Raw genomic sequence first — 19496 nt, forward strand, 5'->3', positions numbered from 1 at the left:
CAGTCTTGAAAGTGTTGGAATCTTCTTCTTTTTTCAATATAAATTTTACAATAAATAAAAGCCTATCAGTTTCCCTTAAATGACACTTCCCATCACAAGTTCATTGAGCACAACTTGCTCTTTCATTTCATGCTCTGAAGAAACCTATTTAGGTTTGATTCAAGGCCTTCAGCCTTTGCCCCCAACCCCTCCTGAGGCTTCTATCCTCATCCTCTCAGGACGGGCACCTGATAATCTTCATCTCATTTGTTTTTCAACATTTCCCTCACCACTTCCTAGGGAAATGAATGTACTAGGAAGGTAGATTCAAAACTGAAAGAATGTAGAGTTGTCAGCAATCTACAATGGGAATGAAAGTCTTCCAAGGGCTGCTGCTTATTTTATTTTAACTTGAAAGGTAGAGTTTACAGAGAAGGAGAAACAAAGAAATGGATCTTCCATCTGCAGTTCATTCTCCAAATGACTGCAGTGGCTGGAGCTGAGCTGTTCTGAAGCCCCCAGGAGCCTGGAGCTTCTTCCAGATCTTCCACATGGGTGTAGGAGACCAAACACTTGGGCCATCCTTCACTATTTTTTCCAGGCACTAAGTAGGGAGCTGGATGGGAGGTGGAGCATCCAGCATACAAACTGGTGCCCATAAGGGGAGCTAGCACTGCAGGTGAAGGCTTTAGCCCACTATATCATGGTGCTGGCTCCTCCAGGGCTTCCAAAAGCCCTGTCAAGGCCAAGGTACATCTTTGTGATATTAGACACACAGACACCTCAAACTTAAAGACCAAGAGGCAGAGCTTAACATTTTCTGGGTTCTGTGCTTCATAGGTCACATTGGTTGATTTGTTCAGGCTGCCATGCTCTAGCCAAAATGAGTTCACAACAAACTGGTTTCTCAATCTGGAGGCTGGGAAGCCCACGATCAGGAATGCTGTGCCAGCAGACTAAGCTCAGAAGGGCTCTCCTCCAGGCTTGCAGGCTGCTGCCCTTCACTGTCTGCACCAAGCTGGCTAGCTCAGCTCTCTCCCTTATTAAAGACTTCAGTCCTTTCAGATTGGAGTCACGTTGGGGGTGTTAGGGTCTCCATCTATGAAGCTGTGGGGGAATGCAGTTCTTTGTATAGCATTCTGTCCTCTTCCACAATTTAGTTCTAAAGCCACGCTGTTACATAGTTTCTGCTGGATGGCCCCACCCAGGACCATTCTGCAGAGGAGTAGGCCAACGGGAAGTCATAAGCACATTTACTATATGGAATCTGCTCATGCAGTTATGAAGTCATAGGGTGTGCTGTCTGCAGGTTGGGACTGAGGAGAGCAAAGGGTATAGGTGCAGACTGGGCTGTGAAGGGCTGGAACCAGGAGCACCAGAAACCACCAATCCAATACCAAGCTCAGACAGGTGAAAGGAGTTGCCTCCTACTCATGCCAGGATCACACCTTGTGTTCTGTTCAGGCTTTCAGTTCCCACTTACATGGGGGAATTTGCCTCAGTCTACACAGTTGGAGCTAATCTCACTTGAACACACATACACCCGATATTTGACACAGCCTTGCCTTCTCTTCCTCTGCAAGGAGAATTTTTATTTGCTTGTACTCTGGGCCTTGTGGGCCTTGGCTGGCTCCATGGAGGCAGTGGGTGATGGAGGACTGGGGAAGGCCAGCTTACTCATCAGAAGAATGGGAACTACCCATATAATGAAAGCTTTGGAAGGAGAAGATCTAGGAGTTTCCAGGACAGCCTCCACTGGTGTTGGATTAGGAGGAAGTTGCAGGCATTTTGCACCTCAACGGGCAGGTGCATGTCCCTTTTATAAAAGAATGCTAGGGAGTGCCATCATCTGAGCTGGGTCAGGTTAAAACCAGGGGACTCATTGTGGGTGACAGGAACCCCAGTATTTGAGGCTTGTTAGCAGAAAGCAGCTTCTCCAGGACTCTTTCCAGCGCTGTAACATGGGATGCAGGCCTCCCGGGTGGAGGTTTAACCTTAACCAGCTGAGTCACAATGCCCCGCCCTGGCCAGCAGGTGGAGGGAATGCTGGGGAGCTGAGAAAGGTTACCTCATGCCATCCTCCTAGAGCTTTGCCTTGTGTGAACCAGGCCGTGAGATACGCTATCAAAAACTAGTGGGGATGGCAAGGGCCTGGGTACACTCGTGCACAGTAAGACCTCAAGATCCAGAGAGGTTAAGTGGCTTCATCAAGGTCACACAGCCTACACACTGCAACTGTATGTAGGTTCCATATTCACCACGCACCTGTCACTCCTGGGGTGGGCAACTAGGGGGCCATAGAGACAACTCCCCCGGTTCCGCGGTTGTCGGGGGTCACCGAGTCCTCCGGGCGGTGCGCGGCGTCGGGCGGGGGCACTGCAGCAGCACCGCGGCCCGGGGCAGCCGGCTGTGCCCGCTGGAGGGGGCGCTGTGAGCTCGGCGTGGCAGCCTTTTGTCAGCGCGCACCGCCCAGCCAGCCCTCATTTCCTCCCACCCTCGTGCGGGAAATGGATTTGATTCTCCCGGCAGGGCTGTGAGGGGCGAGCGGGAACGCAGCCTTTGTCAGCAAGCAGAGGCCTTTGCTCTCCGTGATTCGCTCCGCCCGTGATTCTCCGTGATTCGCTGCCGGGGACGGGGATTCCACGGGTGCGGGGATGCGGAGGAAACGCGGCGCTGCAGACTAGCCCGGTGCATTGATGAGGCGCGCCCAGAAAGCGCAGCAGCCGGTCTCGCCTCGCAGTGGAAGAGCAGACCTGGAGGAGAAGATGCCGCACGGGAGGTAAGGCTGCCTGGCCGGTGTGCGGGCTGCGCTGGTCCCGGCTTTGTTGAGGTCCACCGTCTGGGGGAACCTGGGCCGCTGCGGGTCATGGTTCGTGTGAGTTACGGGGGATAATTTAACACGCGGACTCTTGGAAAACCTGGACTGCAAGCCTTGGCCCCTGCGTGGGTTTGGTGGGATTCTGGCAGGTAGCACACCACCTGCCTGGTGAGGCTTGCTTCTCAGGAGGTTGGTGGGGTGTTGAGCCTTGCCCTGGCTCACCTTGTCTTGCACCACCCCAGCAGGGGCCGCACCCGCCCTCCCTTTCCCTGCAGGCTTGGCGACGCCCTCCTGGGGAGCTGAGCCGGGCGGGTTCTGCAGCTGCAGGGACGGGTGGAGCAGGTGCAGCGTTCCCTGCCGCATTCGGACAAGGCGGCTGCCGCCTGTGAACGGGCCAGAGGGTTCGGATTTTGATTGGACTGTGCCACTTTGAAGATGGAGAAGGCCACTGCCACCGAGGGGGGTATTGCCTGCCTGTTCTACCTTTAGCTACCATCTTCTCTCGTGCTTTCTCCTGCTCGCTGGAGGAGGCCCCTTGTCCTGGAGGCGGGAGTCTGTGTCTGCTTATTTTGAATTCGCCACTCCAGCTACCTGGTGTTGGGGGGAAGGGAAGGAGGGAGCTGGGGAGGGAAGGACTGCTTTAGGATGCCGATCAGGCGTGGGGGATCTGGCCTATTGTCTTGCCTTTCCCTTTTCTTACCCTTCATCCTCTTTCAAAAAAAAATAGAAATAATACAAATGGAAAAGGCACCCCAAGCCCACATCCTACCAGATTCTTTTTCTGACATTGTCCTTTATGACACACAAGTATTACCCATCTGTTTCTTTACTCCCACGTTGCTCTCTCCTGACAGTTCATCTTCTAGGATCCAGCTGGTTCTAAAACACCTCATAACGGATAGAATCACATCTGTTTGACAAGTGGACATTTTGTGCCCATTAACCCCTGTCCAGAGATCCATTCTGGTCTGGCTGGATGGTGTGCTCATCTTTCACATGGGTTTGAAAGGAGAAGTTTCCAACTGGGATTCTTAAAGTGTTTAACTTGGGTGGTGAAGGGGCATGCTTCTTAAAGGGACTTGGGAGCTTTGAAGAAAAAGAAAAAACAATGGTTGATCAACACTGGGAACCAATGTCAGAGTTGCAAGTCACGTCTCCCATATATAGATAACATACTTTAGAGATTTTACCAAGGGGTTTAGCCCATTTGAGATTTTGACTGTGATGTTCTACTTTTATTCTGTGAAGCCACCAGAATTTTCTCAATATCTGTAGACCAGGACTGCCCAGCTCCCATCTCCCCATTACTTCCTGTCTGCCGCTCATCACAGGTGCAAGGAAAAGCAAACTTTCCATTTTTAGTATGATGTTAGCACATTGTGGAAGACCATTGAAGAAAAATCATTCTTTGATCCAAAAACACATAGCTCTTTTGTAGCAAACCCTATTTTGTTGCCTAGTCCTGTTGGGAGTGTGTTTATCCCATGAACAGTACGTCTCCTGTCACCTGTGATTTCCAGGTTGGGTCGGAAATACGGTGCTGACATTAGCAGACCTCAGCGGTTCCATGTGTTGGCAGAGGGCTTGGTGTGAAGCCTTTTGCATACATTTGAAAAAGTTATTGGTAACTATATTGATTAAGTAGTTTACAGGGATTCATAAAATATGGTAAAACAGTCTATTTAAAAAAAAAGATTTATTTATATTTTGTTGGAAAGTCAGATATACAGAGAGGAAGATCCTTTGTCTGTTGATTCACTCCCCAAGTGGCTGATCCGGGTCTGCCCCGGGTGCAGGGTCTCAAGACTTTGGGCCATCCTCTAGTGCTTTCCCAGGCCATAAATGGAGCTGGATGGGAAGCTGGGCTACCGGAATTAGAATTGGTGTTCATATGGGATCCTGGCACATGCAAAGGGAGGACTAGGCTACCACACGGGGCCCAGTCTCTGTTAAAAGCACACATGAAAGAAAAAAAAAGGCAGAAGCATAATATTGCCTTAAGAAAAACAAAAGCATGCCACCCCCCGTGGTGGCTCCATGCAGGAAGAAATCTAGCTCCAAACTTTCTAGTAGTTCCTGCTAAAATGGAAAACGACTTGTCAGTGCCTCCTGTGTTCCCAGTGTTTATTCATTCATCCATGCACGTGTTCACTCAGCAAGTGATCAGCAAAGACCCACATGCCCATTTCAGTAAGAAGGTCTGGGAACAATGGGATGAAGTGGATGGGTGTGGCCCTGGCCCTGCTGGCACTTACAGACAAGTGCAAGAAACAGAATCTCTCAAATGAATGTAGCATTGCCAGTTGTATTTAGGTAAAGTACAAAGCATCACATGCCAGTGCATAAAACTATGGTCTAACAACTTTTGCATTTATTTTAGTTTTTTTTTCATTTTTATTGGATAGTCAGATATACAGAGAGTAGGAGAGACAGGAAGAGCTTCTATCAACTGATTCACTCCCCAAGCAGCTATAACAGCTAGAGCTGAGCCTATCCAAAACCAGGAGCCAGGAGTCTCCTCCTAGTCTCCCATGTGGGTGCAGGGTCCCAAGGCTTTGGGCTGTCCTCCACCATCTTCTCGGGCCACAAGCAGGGAGCTGAATGGGAAGCAGGGGCTGCCAGGATTAGAACTGGCACCCATAGGGGATCCCAACATGTGTAAGGCGAGGACTTTAGCCATTAGGCTACTGGGCCGAGCCTGGCCTAACAACTTCTTAATAAAAACGCCAGAGAGGAAGTTTCCTCAAATATGAACTAGTGTTTAGAATATTATCTCCAACCACGTCCTGATGAGATACAAGGACACGCGTCCTACCTTCAGTGGAAGCTCAAGGTTCCACTTCACAGGGCCCTTCAGCTCCTGAGTCCTGAGGATGTGTGTATTTAGAGAGATCTGTGCATTCTTTATTCCAGTGTTGAGTAATTCATACTGAAAGCATGTTCTGAACCATTGTGATGACAAACCTGAGCATGTTTGCCTCTGTGCCTTGCTGTTGAGCAGAGGGTAGGCCTGCTAGGTCAGGTCACAGAAGGCTGGAGAAGAGGCAAAGAGGCACAGAATGTGACTAGTGGAGAGACATTCTGCAAGGGGCTTGGGTTTGTCTGCCTGTAAGGGGCAGCTACTAGCAAGCACTGCTGTACTGGCAAAGAGTATAGATCCCCTAGCAGAGCTGCCTTCCAAGGGGCTGCATCGCAGGAGTTTAGAATGGCAGGTGTGGGCGAAAATGCAACAAAACAGTTGCTGCTGTTGATGGTATCAATACTTGGAACAGATCTTCATTTACACTCATTTAGCACTCATGATGTACCCTGCATCCCACATAATGAGGCAGTTGCTTGGTGAATAACTAAGCGGAGCTGATTGCCTGACTTCAAATTCTCTTTTTAATCTTTGTTCACCTCTCTGTCCCTTGGTTTCTTATAATGATATGGTGTGGTATTTGTGTGTGGTATGAGTTTCATGGCAGTATTATGGGGATTAATGAGTTATTATACACCCAAGACTTGGAACATAAAGTTCAATAAAGGTTAGTGGTTATTCTTGTTTTGATTAGTATGAAATGATAACTCATTTATGTAGGCACTGTGGGATGGATGGATAGACAGATGGTAGAATTTTTAAAATCTGATATCAGGTGACTTTGAGGAGCAAGCAGGGTTTTGAGGTTGTTAAGATTTATGCTTCATCGTTCTTCAATAAGAATTGTCAAAATTTTGAGTATGATAACATGTAGAAACTAGCCCTCAGGCTACAAGCTTGTGTTGTTAAGTCCAAAATAGTTTCATTTCTGAAAAACGACATAACCTGTTGCAGTACACCGACTTACCAATCTGATAAATCTGGTAGTTGTATTTATTTGTAGCTTTGCTTTAACATTTTAGTAACATAAAGACCAGAAAGCACAGATGTCTAGACCTAGTCTCTGTGAGTACTACACAAGTTTAAGTTACATTTTAATAAAAATGGCTTAGATAAACCTTGGGGTAAATAGGATTTTTTTCCCCTTCAAAAGGAATTTTTGCATGGTTTGGGCATTTTGAACTGTGTATAAGAAGCTCCAAAATTCTTGAAATAACATTTTTAAATCTCAGCAAATGAGACTCCATGCACCCAACTAGCCTGTGAAATAGCTTTAAAGCAGTAATACCCCAGACTGCCTGGCTGTATTGTCCACCTCCAATCAAAGAACAATGAAGGATGGAGAAACTCCTCATCCAAACCTATCATGTACATTAACTACCTACGCAAGAACAGTCTGCTAATGTTATTGAACAAAGTGAAATAGAAGTTAACTCTGTACAGTACAAAGTCCAACTCTTTTAACTAGAACAAGTTTATTGATTGCACTATTCAAATCTATTTTTAAGTTTTCTTTATGTGTTAGTGATCTGTTAAAGATTACATGAGGGCTGGCACTGTGCAACCAGTTAAGCTGTTGCCTATGATGCCAGATCCCACTTTGGAGTACTGCTTTAAGTCTCTACAGCTTCATTTCCCATCAAGTTCCTTGCTAATGCACCTGGGAAAGCAGTGAAAGGTGGTCCGAGTACTTGGACCCCTGCATCCACAGCAAGTACCAAGATGGAATTCCTGGCTCCTGGTTTCACCTGGCTCAGCCCCAAGCATCACTGCCAGTGGGTGGAAGATCTCTTTCACTGTGTCTCTGCCTTTCTCTGTCACTGTGCCTTTCAAATCAATAAAATAAATCTTAAAAAAAGAGATGACAATAGATGTTAGTCTTCCATTCTGATCATATCTTCAATAGCTTTTCTTTTGATATGTATCATACACTTGATATAGTTCTATATGCATTTAATAGGTAATATATGTTTAAACATATTTTTAAAAATTTTATTATTCATTTGAAAAGCAAAAAGAGACAAAGATCTTGCATCTGCATGTGAACTCCCCAGATGCCTGCCAACAGCCAGGAACTCCATCCAGGTCTCCCATGCTAGTGACAGGGAGGCAGCTACTTCAGGCTTTACCTGCTGACTACACTGGCAGGAAGTTAGAATCGGAAGAAGACTTGAGATTTGAACCCAGGCCCTCTGATCTGGCACATAACTTGTACCAAATGTCCACGTCTGTGATAATCATCTACTCACTTCCTTTGTGGTTTCGTAATGTAACTTTGTAAAGTTGGAATTGTACCATTTGTGTCTTGCTCAGCTCTCTCCGTGAGCACCACTTTGATGGTTCAAAAGGTGTATTTATCCTAGCAGGGTTTGGAGCCCTTGCTTTGCACGTGGTCAGAACTGTCTTTGTCAGACTGTTGGGTAATCCAGCATATCCAAAGAGGAGGTGGTTTGTGGAGGACCTTGGTCACTTTGGGATGCATTTGAAGTGGGTGGCCAGTAGAGAGGCAGGTGTGTGGTTCTCGGCTGAGGTCTGGGGAGGGAGATCTCGGACGGAAGCACAGGATCCCAGCATATAGACAGCAGGGGTTTAAGAGATGGCAGTATGGGCCCTAAGTGCTTTACCTGTCCTTTCTCCAAAAAGAGTCAAGAAAAATTCAGACCTACTATCATTGTGGACAGCAGAGAGAGCACAAACAGTAGGCCCACATTTTTAAGTACTTTGTAGAGCATATGGTACCAACTAGTCCCTGATTCCATAAGGGACCTTCCTGGGAAGAAGTGGGGGTATTGTAACAGCTGATTCTTAGGAAAATACAAAGTCTTGGTGTAATAGGACTAGAAGTATGTGGTCTTGTCAGTGGGATGAGAGTGGGGGTATAAATCAAAGCAGGCTAGGAAATCCATCAGAGCTTCTGGCTTGAGATGTGGAGTTTCAATCTTGACAGGCAGTGGAGGGGAGCTTTAACCATACTGTGACAATTTTGACTGTGAACATCTTGACAGCTACAGCCAAAAATAGAGGCATGGAGACATAAGTGCTGTGGGAGCTGGCAGTAGCCAACCTTAGTGTATTTGAGCTGATGGGGAGGGGGTGGGGCACTGATTCCATTCTGGAAGCCAGGGGATCTAGGATGTAGTTGTCCAAAACCAAATCTGTGTTTCACTTGTGATCTGCAATGGCCTAGCCTGTGCCCAGCCTTGAAGTGGCTACAGCATTTTACCAGGTGGAGCAGTGGATCCCTCTGGCAGCTCCTAGGATCAATTGCCACCCTATGCCGCAGCTGCCGACAGTTGATTTGACCAGGTGTGGACTGGACTTGGGAGCACTTGGACTGTCAGGGCTGGTGGTCACATAGCGGCACGTGCAAACAGGGAGAGGACAGGCTAAGATAGAATTCTCTTAACACAGACATGAAAGAAATCTCGGGTCTTCCCCTTGTCACCCTTGTTGGTTGGTTTACAAAGCAACCGTGTGACTCCTGAAATCGATTCTAGTTCTAGGAACTTCCATGAGACCCAGCATGACTTTGACTTCTAAGTTCATGTGTTGCCCCTTCATTCTGCCAAGCTGAGTTTCTGCTTTCTGTTTCCACACTGCTCCTGAGTCTACACAGCTTCTTGTCCATTTTTATTTAACATGTCAATTCTTTTGGAAAGCCAATGAAATAGATAAACTTTCAGCAAACCTAATTAAGGTAAAAAAAAAAATCACAGTGTTGGAAATGACATTTGGAACCACAGGGAGAACAAATTGACAGCCCTAAGAATACTGCTTTGTTGGGACTGGCATGATAACCTAGTGGCTAAAGTCCTCTCCTTGCACACACCAGGATCCCATATGGATACCAGTTCTAATCCTGGCAGCTCCAATTCCCATCCAGCTCTCTGCTTGTGACCTGGGAAAGCAATCAAGGACCACCCAAAGCCTTGGGACCCTGTACCCTTGTTGGAGACCTGGAAGAAGTTTCTTTCCAATAAAAATAAATAAATCTTTGTTTTGTTTTTAAAGAACACTGCCTTATTGTACCTTACCATGTGAAACCTTGGCTAAACTGGACAATTTTCCCAGCAAGTAAGAACTATGAGTACAGACTCAGGAGCTGGGATGTTGTGTTCCCGGATGGGAAGGACCAGTGTTGGGAGGTGTCAGTCCTCAGCGTTCTTGCCATGCGGATGGCAGCCTTCCTGGGCACCAGAAGTGATACAGATTTGTTCCTATTTTTGTTTCTCTGGTAGTTTTCTGAAGAATTTTGAAAGGGTAGTAAAATGCTTGTGCTCCATTATGAAGCATGTCATCGAAGGAAAAACCATATTAAGTCCCTTGGATTGTCATTGATAAGTTCTTTTATTTGAACAAATGAAGTTATTAAACTTTGAAGTGCATGGGGACTTAAGAAAAACATAATCTCATTTAACAATGAATGTGATTGCCTGCTTGTGTTATTTTATTGAGTATGAATTTCATTGTGTTTGCTTTCTTTCCTTGGCATGGAACCCCCATGAGAGTTTCTTGGCTTTTGCTTTTAAAAATCTACAGTGAATGTGGGAGGCCAGGATAGAGTTGATACTGGCTTTAGTCTGTTTTAGTTCTGGGTATTGTGGCCATTTGCAGGGGGTGGATCAGTGAATGGAAGATATCTGTCTGTCTGTCTCTCACACTCTCATGGTCTCTTTCTGGCTGTCTCTCTCCCTGTCAGATAGATAGACACATAAATCTTTCTAGAAATCTGTAGAAAGATCCAATGAAGAGTGAGGGTGGGATCAGTTCTTTCCCCTCTAACTTGTGTCAGATGGCAGAGCATGCATGCTGATTATCTCAGCATCTTTTTATTTTGCATTTATTCCTCTTCCTGTTAACACCATGTTTCCCTTGGATCTTTCCAACACCCTCGCCTGTGTCCTAAATTAGCTGCATCTGTTACCATAGTTATGCTGTATTCAGCTTAACCGTTCCATGATTGTTTTTCCCATGTTTGCAAGGCATTTGATGGCTACCACGGTGGCTAGAGAAGGGTGGAGTTTGCCTCCAACCAAACCCAGAACATATGGCATAATTCTGGCAGGCCCCTCAGGCAGTGAGACCACTGTTGCACCAGTGAGGGGCACAGACCCATATCCCCCTCACTAACAAGGGCCAAGGTGACCCCCATCTCGGCTTCCGTGTCAAGGAGAGTTTAAAAGGGCCCCTTCCCTGTCTCCTCTGCGCTCTTCTTCCTCTGCAGCTCACTCCTTCACGTCTATCTTTCTGCTCCATGGGGGAGGGAAGCCCATGACCGTGGTCCCTAGAAATAAAGGCCATCTAAATTCTTTTGACATATTTGGCTGAGTTATTCTTTCCCTGGTGGTCGGCAAATCTAACATTTTGGCGAGTGGCGAATCTAACAACATCCTTTCTCTTTCATTATAACATACACTTATTTTTTTCTCCTCTGTCTACAAAAGTTCTTAAAGATTTATTTTGTTTTTATTGGAAACACAGATATACAGAGAGGAAGATTTTCTATCCGTTGATTCACTCCCCAAGTGGCCGCAATGGCCAGAGCTGCACCAATCCAAAGCTAGGATCTAGGAGCTTTCTCTGCTCTCCCGCGCAGGTGCAGGGTCCCAAGGCTTTGGGCCGTCCTTGACTGCTTTCCCAGGCCACAAGCAGGGAGCTGGATGGGAAGCGGGCAGCCAGGATTAGTACTGGCATCCATATGGGATCCCGGTACGTGCAAGGAGAGGACTTTAGCCACTGAGGTACCATGCTGGGGCTAGCTGTGGTTTTTGTTCTGTGGTTGTGTCTTGCCTCAGTAGGCATGCACTGCTGTTTCTGGATATATCAGCATTAATTATTGTAACATTTTGCTGTGAAATTCACACCACATCTCCTTCTCCTCACTGCCTTTCTCTTGGTTCGTCCTATAACTCCAGTCAATGTGTTTATTAAAACCAAATTTCTCATTCCATAGACTATTGATTCTGTCAGTTGATGCTCAGCTCTGTAACAAGGCTGTGACCATCCTGCTTGCTAGTTCCTGCCTCATTCCCAGTAGCTCTGTGTTTACTTGTACATCACAACAGGTATAAAATATTCTGTTGCTTGGCTGTAGTTCCCATGATTTGTCTAGAAGGTAATGTTAAATGCTGAAAACACTTTCAGATGTTCCTTATCTGGCAGCAATTAATAACCTGCTGGAATTTCACATTCTCTACCAGGGCTCCAGTATCTCAACCCTAGGACCACTGAGTACAAAATGTTCCAGGAGTGAAGTTCAGATGGATTCTGAGGCCTGGAGTCTCTGAACTCTGCTGAGAAGGACTCAGAGGGCAGCAATAATGTTAGTCAGAGCTGCTCCAGTTCTCTGCAGTGTGTGCAGCTTCCCTAACAAATCCCTCCAGTGATGGAAGCTTATAGAAACAGTTCTGCAGGCACGCTGTTAGAGGTAGATAGATGGCAGTCAAGTGCCTGACTCTGGATGGCTGCATGTGACAGCATGCTAGCGGTGGGTATGTTCTGCAACTGTACAGAGACCTGAAATTTGTACCCGTCTCCAGCCTGTTTAGCCCCTCTGGCTCCCTGCAGAGTCCGGGACACTTTAGGACTGCAGTCTCCTCTTTTCTCCTAAAATGTTAGTTCCCAGCCCACCATCTACCATTTGTCTTCCGGGAATTTGTTGACACCTTTGCCCTGCCTGTGACTCACTTTCACAATGTGGATGTGTTTAATGGGTGCTAGGACAAGCCTGTCATCTTGATAAGAAGCCAGGAGCAGAAGTTTTCAATCAAGGGGCACCTAGTATTGAGGTAACCTATTGTCATGACTGATTTAAATTCGAATCATGGTGAAGTTTGTTATGAAAATGCAACCAAACTAGCTGCAGTTCCTGTCCACTCACTTCCAGTGGCTGATCCCATCTAGAACAACGCAGAAACTTTGTCATGTTTTCCCACCCCACTCAGAGTTACTGATTTTTTGTTGTGTAATTAAACAGGCACAGTGATTCTCACCAGAGATTCCAGAGAAGTAAGTGAGAAATGAGAAAGAAGAGTTTGGCAGAGTCTGGTAGGGATTAAGATTAAGAAATGAGCATTGGGCCTTACCTTGAACACGCCAGGATCCCATATGGGCACCGATTCTAATCCCGGCAGCCCCGTTTCCCATCCAGCTCCCTGCTTGTGGCCTGGGAAAGCAGTCAAGGATGGCCCAAAGCCTTAAAACCCTGTACCTGTGTGGGAGACGTGGAAGAAGCTCTAGGCTCCCGGCTTTGGATGGGTTCGGCACTGGCTGTTGCGCTCACTTGGGGAGTGAACCATCTGACGGAAGATCATTCTGTCTTTCCTCCTCTCTCTATATGTCTGACTTTGCAATGAAAATAAATAAATAAAAAAAACAAGCATTAAGAGCTGGGTGTTTGGCCTCTTGGTTAAGGTGCTAATTGGGATGCCTGCAAACTATATTGGAGTGTTTGGATTCTAGCCCCAAATCCCAGCTTCCTGCTGACTTCCTTAGTAATTGAGTTCCTGCAGTCCATGCGTGAGACCTGGACTGTGGTCCCAATTTCTGACTTTGACCTTGGGTATTGTGGGCACTAGGGAGTGAACCAGAGAGTAGAAGCTCTCTATTTCTGCCTTTCAAATGAATAAATTAAAACAACAACAACAAAATCAAATAAAATAGTATAAAAAGTTTTTGGGATCCTGCAGTATATCTTAACTTAAAATTAAGGGCTATGAAACTGTTTTGAATTTACTGTATTTAGTCCTGTATTGGATATGTCAGAATTTAGGATAGCAAAGAATTAAAATTTCCTCTTAAAACATTAATTATGTTTATGGATGAATTATAATGGCTAGGATTTGTCTCAAAACAAGTTTTTAAAAGACATATTTATTTGAAAGATAGAGGGAGAAGTATCTTCTCTTTGCTGGTTCAGTCTCCAAATGACTGCAACAGTTGGGTCTGGGGCCAGGCCAATGCCAGGAACCAAGAACTCCATTCTGGTGTCCCAAGTATAAATCGGTTGTCTTAAGTTCTTGGGTTGTCTTTTGCTGCTTTCCCAGACACATCAGCAGAGAGCTGAATCAGAAGTGGAGTAGCTGAGATTCCGACCAGCATTTCACTTTGGGATGCTGGCTTTGCAGGTGGCAGCTTAACCCCTGAGCCACAACGCAGGCCCCTTCAAATAATTGGTTGTGTGTAGCGCTGGTGAGGTTAGAGGTGAGCTAGGATAGGCTTTGACCTGATCATAACTGAGATTGAGGGTAGTCTGTCATGTAAACTGGTGTGCTTTTCAGAGTGAAAGGTGTGGCTACTACTTAGTACTTTAGGAACAGGGGCATATTAGGGATTTCCTTGGCAACCAGCAGCCTAACTCTGAGGCTGCTAAATGGTGGATTGTTGGAGTTCATTGTAGTATGCTTTTTAAATTTTTATGTTTTTTTCTTTTCAAAAAGACTACTATTTAGTACTATTTACTGTTTTATAAAAATTGGAGATTTTCTTGTCAAACTGTGATATTAAACATTAGCTTTCAAACACAGAATGAAAATAGAGAATCTTGTGAAAGTATAAATTTATTAAGTTGATTTATAATGATGGGACAAAAAATCCATAGATTATGCAACTGGGACACCCAGGAGACAATGCTTAATTAAATCTACAGTGTCATAAAGCTGATCTGTAGATTCTGTTTATGCAAGGGAACCTGGTTTTTATTGCATGCAGTGAATGGGGTCTGTGGGGATGCTATAGATGTGTGGATGCATCCACTGAAAGAACAGCGCCTCAGAAGGGGCAGTGCTGTGAAAGTGGGGTTCCTACATGCAAAGCAAGTCTGCATGTCCTTGAATAACTGTCTTGATGTGTCTCCTGTTTGAGTCCTCCATGATCTTTCACCTGCTAAGGTGTCTTCTTTAAACTCAGATTTTGAGGGAGCGAGCTTTCACTCTCATTTTGTAATTGTTACTGTCCAGTCCCTGCAAGGACTGGTGATGTGTTTCGCAGCTGCTATGTGAGGCAGTGTGTTTGAGGCCCTTGGACAAGGCTGCAAGGTGGGATCCAACTTTCAGGATGTCAGTCATCTTGATTCAGCCAATCAGAGGGTTCAGGGGGCTGTGAATTTGGAGGTCCCTTGTGCCCTCTTCAAGGTGGGGCTGTGAAAGGTCACCACCCAGCTCTCCGATGGCAGGCAGCAGGGTGGTATTTTAAACTGAGCCGGGGGACCAGGCTGGGTATGCATCACTATGTTAGTACTTTGAGGCTACAGTGTGCTACTGTCGGTCAGACCCAGGTTATCCAAAGATGATTTGTTCTGAGGCTGTACTGTGGGCTTCTTCTTCATCCTCCCGGTGCTGTAGATACAGAAGGCTGCAGTCACGTATTTGGCTTCGCATTTGGTTTTATCTTTTCCAGAATGTCATATACGTGACATTATATGGCCTTTGTATCAGGATGTTCTCACCTTACATAATGTTAATGAGTTTCATTCATGCTGTTACAAATGTTAATAGTTCATTCCTTCAATCACTAAATAATGCACCTCAATGTCGTTTATGTTGTTCCCAGTGTTTTGTGATTATCAATAAAACCATTTTATATCTGTTGGTTTACAGGTTTTTGTGTCAATAGTTTTCTTGGGTAAACACCTGAGAGTGGGATTGCAGTGTGCTGTGCTAAGTGTGTTGACCTTTGTAAGAAACTGCCAAACTGTTCTCCAGATGACTGCACCATTTGACATTCCCATTAGCAATGTATGAGAATTCCAGTCACTCATACTTAGGGCTAAATGGCCCCACTGTAATTTGCTCAGGGAGGTGAAGGGAGAATTACATTACAGATGATTGAGAAGGCATGTATTTAAAACTGCTTGAGGTGTGCTGGTAGCAGTGAATCATTTTTATTACAGTGGTAGATAAGTTTGCAGGGCTCCACTATGTATGTCAGTGAGCTAGTTGAATGACAGTTATGGAGTACCTATCATATGCAAAGATACTGTTCCAGGTGCAGGGGGATGACTTGGTAAGTGAGAAGTTCACACTGTAGGGAGGGCAGACATGGAAACAGGTCTGAGTAGGGATGCCTGATACACAGACGCAAAATCTAGGATGGAGGTTATATGCTTTCTGTATGACAAAGTTTAAAATTTTTAATCCTTTTTTTTCTTTAAGTTTGAAAGGCAGAGAGACGTAGGAATGCAAAGATACAGACATCTTCCTTCTGCTGACTCACTTTCTAAATGCTTGCAGCAGCTGGGACTGGGCCAGCCTGAAGCCAGGAGTCAGGAATACAGTCCTAATCTCCCACCTACGTGGGCGAGATCCAAGTACTTAAGCCATCATCTGCTGCCTCCCAGGTGTGCATTAGCTGAAAGATGGAGTTGCCCACCTGAACCCAGGCCCTGAGACACAGGGTACAGTTGTTCCAAGCAGCACCCAACCACTGTGCCAAGTGTTCACCCTAGCCATGGGGTTTTTGCAGGAGCGAGCCTAGGCACAGGTGGTTATATGGCACAAAGAGGGTGTGCTCTGGGGTGGAGCATGCGGGATGTGGGAGAAGACCCTGTGGGGCAGCCATTTGCTTGGGAGACCCAGGTGTTAGTTTTTCGTTTATAAATCACAAAAATGGACTTTATGTGGCTGGCTTAGGAAGTGCTCCAGAATTGTGTGATTGTTCAATTTGATTGGTTTCCCAGCAAGAAGGAGGGTAAGCAAGGGGGTGTTATTGACTTTGAGCTCTTTAAAACCTCAATTAAGGGTAATTAACAGTATCTAGTGTTGTTTACCAAACTACTTGTCTCATGAGGGATCTCCTAGCAGTTCTCGGGGATTGGAAGAAGAAATCTTGTTTTCGTGTCATTAGTTCCTGCGTCACCCTCAGCCATAAATCTCATGGAGAGGACAGAAGGTTTCTGTCCTTTTGTATCACCGTCTTGCTGTGCGCTGATTCTGTTGTCTAGCCGGCTGGGTTGAGGGTGACCTTTAACGTAATCAAGTGCTTATGGGAATAATGAGAATTGATGAAGAACATGAACATTTTTGTGATTCATGCCTCTGTGTATTAGAAAAGGACAATTTTTTTTGAGGAATGCATGTTATAGGAGGCATCAGAAGGTTTTTTTTTTTTTTTAATGTATGGCCAAAAGTCTCCAAAGGGCAGCCTGCACAGTGTGGCAGTTCTGAGGCATTTACTTCCGCATTTTGCACAATGTGGGATGTGGGCAGGAACTGTAGGGCAGCTGCGTGCTCAGGGCAGAGCCAGGCTGTCACACTGCTTACCTGCCACTAGGAATGATGAACTGGGAGTTCCCCCATCTTTTATCACCAAAGGTCTTGTCCCTCTGACTGCTCTGGGTCAGGTAACCTCTGCTTCCAGATAAGATGAGTTCCATCTCATCTTTGGCCCCTTTCTCTATCCCACCCCAGAACTGGCCTTTCTCTCTTCTGAATCACCATCATCCCCTCTCGCAGTCTTCTCTCTGGCTCTCTCAGGTGCCATATCCCCTGGGCATTCAGCATGATCTAGCATCTCCCGCCTCAGTATCTCTAGCTATAATTTCCATTTCTCTATTTTCTCAGCAAAACTCCTGGAATCGATTATCTTTGCTCCCTGTTGCACTTGTGGGCCCCCACTGTGCAGACAGTGGACCCTGTGCAGACACTGTGCAGCATTGGACTTTTGTCCTCTCTGTCACCAAGGTCAGACTTGGCAAAGTCATTGATGATGACTTCCATATTGCCAAATCTAGTGGCCAATTCTTGGTTCTTGCCTTACTCAAACCATCTACAGAACTCAGCACCACTTCTGGGAACACTCCACGCTATGTGACCTCCTTTGTTCTAGCTTCCCTTGCCCCCACTGGTTGTTCCTCTACTTCCTCTGCAGTTTCCCTCCCCTCCATCAGACTCCTGAGTGCAAGAAAGCAGCCCACCTCTGCCATGGGCCATCTTGTCTTCTTGGTACACTCTTCCGGACAGCTTATCAAGGCTTTGGCTTTAGACTTCATTGATGTACATTTGAACTCACAGAATTCTATATCCCAGACCTCCAAATCAATGCTCCTCAAACTTGAATGGGCATCTAGGAATACTGTTAAAAGATAGGTTCCAGTTGTGTAGGCCTGAGATTTTTATGTTCAGCATGCTCACAGGTACTTCTGCTGCTGCTGGGTTTAAAAATCAGTGCAATAGACTGTGGCAATCGTAGCATCCAATATGATACTGCATTCATTTGCTGGTGGAGTTCAAAGGGATGTCTTCAGCAACTGGGAGGATGGTGTCAGGAAAATGCAGAGAGGAGTGAACTTGAAGAAAGCAAGCAGCATTAGTAGTTAGGCTTAGTTTGAGATGCCCATAAGACTTCTGTGCAGAAATATCAAGGAAGCAGCTAGTGATACAAATCCTCTGCCTCAGTAATCAACACTACTTGTATAAGATTTTCTTTAAAAAAGATACGTTCGGGCCCGGCGCAATGGCGCAGTGGTTAAGGTCCTCGCCTTGCACGCCCGGGATCCCATATGGGCGCCGGTTCTAATCCCGGCAGCCCCGTTTCCCATCCAGCTCCCTGCCTGTGGCCTGGGAAAGCAGTCGAGGACGGCCCAAAGCTTTGGGACCCTGCACCTGCGTGGGAGACCCGGAAGAGGCTCCAGGCTTTGGATCGGCAGAGCATCGGCCGTTGTGCTCACTTGGGGAGTGAATCATCGGACGGAAGATCTTCCTTTCTGTCTCTCCTCTCTGTATATCTGCCTTTCCAATAAAAATAAAATAAATCTTTAAAAAAAAAAAGATACATTCATGTATTTGAAAGACAAAGTTACAGAGAGATGGAAAGGCAGAGAGAGTGAGATCTCACATCCACTGGTTTACTCCACAAATGTCTGCAATGGCCAGGATTGGATCAGGCCAAAGACAGGATCCAAGATCCAGGAGATTCATCCAGATCTCCCGTGTGGATGGCAGGGCCCCAAGGACTTGGACCATGTTCTGCTGCTTTTACTAGGCCACTGACAGAGAGCTAGATCTGAAGTGGAGCAGCCGAGACACGACTAGTACCCACATGAGATGCCGATGTCGTAGGCTGCAGCTTTGCCCACTATGCCACAACACTAGCCCTGGGATAAAATTCTTACATATCGTTGCTCTTCAACTTAAGATGTTCAGCTTGGGAGTTTTTGATCTTATGGTGGTACACAAGCGATTCACATTAATATAGAAACTCTACTTAGAACCTTGAGTTTGGGTCTTTTCCCTGGCTAGTGGTGTGTGGAGGGATCCTCTCTGGGGCAGGGACAGCAGCTGCAGTTCCTGGAGAGCCTGGCCTTCAGTCACAAGAGAAGACACTCTCGGCTGAGCACTGGCGGTTGCCAAGGAGTGTTACATAGCTTTGGGACTTAGGGTTTTTTCATTTAAGATAGTTGACTGGGACGTAATCTTGTTGTTGTAAACCAAGGCACACTTGTATAATTGGACTTGACAAAATTCAAAAGGAGCCCTATGCAGCAGCTGAGGCCTGCTGCCTGTCATCCCAAGCACGCCTGCTTGCCTCCTGAGTGTCTGAGGACCACATGTCAGATGTTACCCATGTGAAGCGTGCCACTGCAATTCCCAAATGTCAGAGTGGAAAGCACAGTGGAGTTCTCCCCGTCCAACCCTTTAATTAATGGAGATCAGACAAATTAAGCCAAGAGAAGAGGAGGCACTGACCCAAGGCTAGAAATAATTAAAGGCAAATCCAGGGTTCCTGAAAAGCTGTTCTTCAGGGCACTTCTACTTATGCATCAGCTTCTCCCTTTTTTAATGGCAGAGTTTGCAAGCTGCCATTTTGATTTTAAGGGAAGGTGACAGGAGAACTATCACTTAT

The sequence above is a fragment of the Ochotona curzoniae genome, unplaced genomic scaffold (genome assembly GCF_017591425.1).
Source record: "Ochotona curzoniae isolate NIBS_2020 unplaced genomic scaffold, NIBS_Ocur_1.0 contig_883, whole genome shotgun sequence".
Classification (NCBI taxonomy): Eukaryota; Metazoa; Chordata; class Mammalia; order Lagomorpha; family Ochotonidae; genus Ochotona; species Ochotona curzoniae.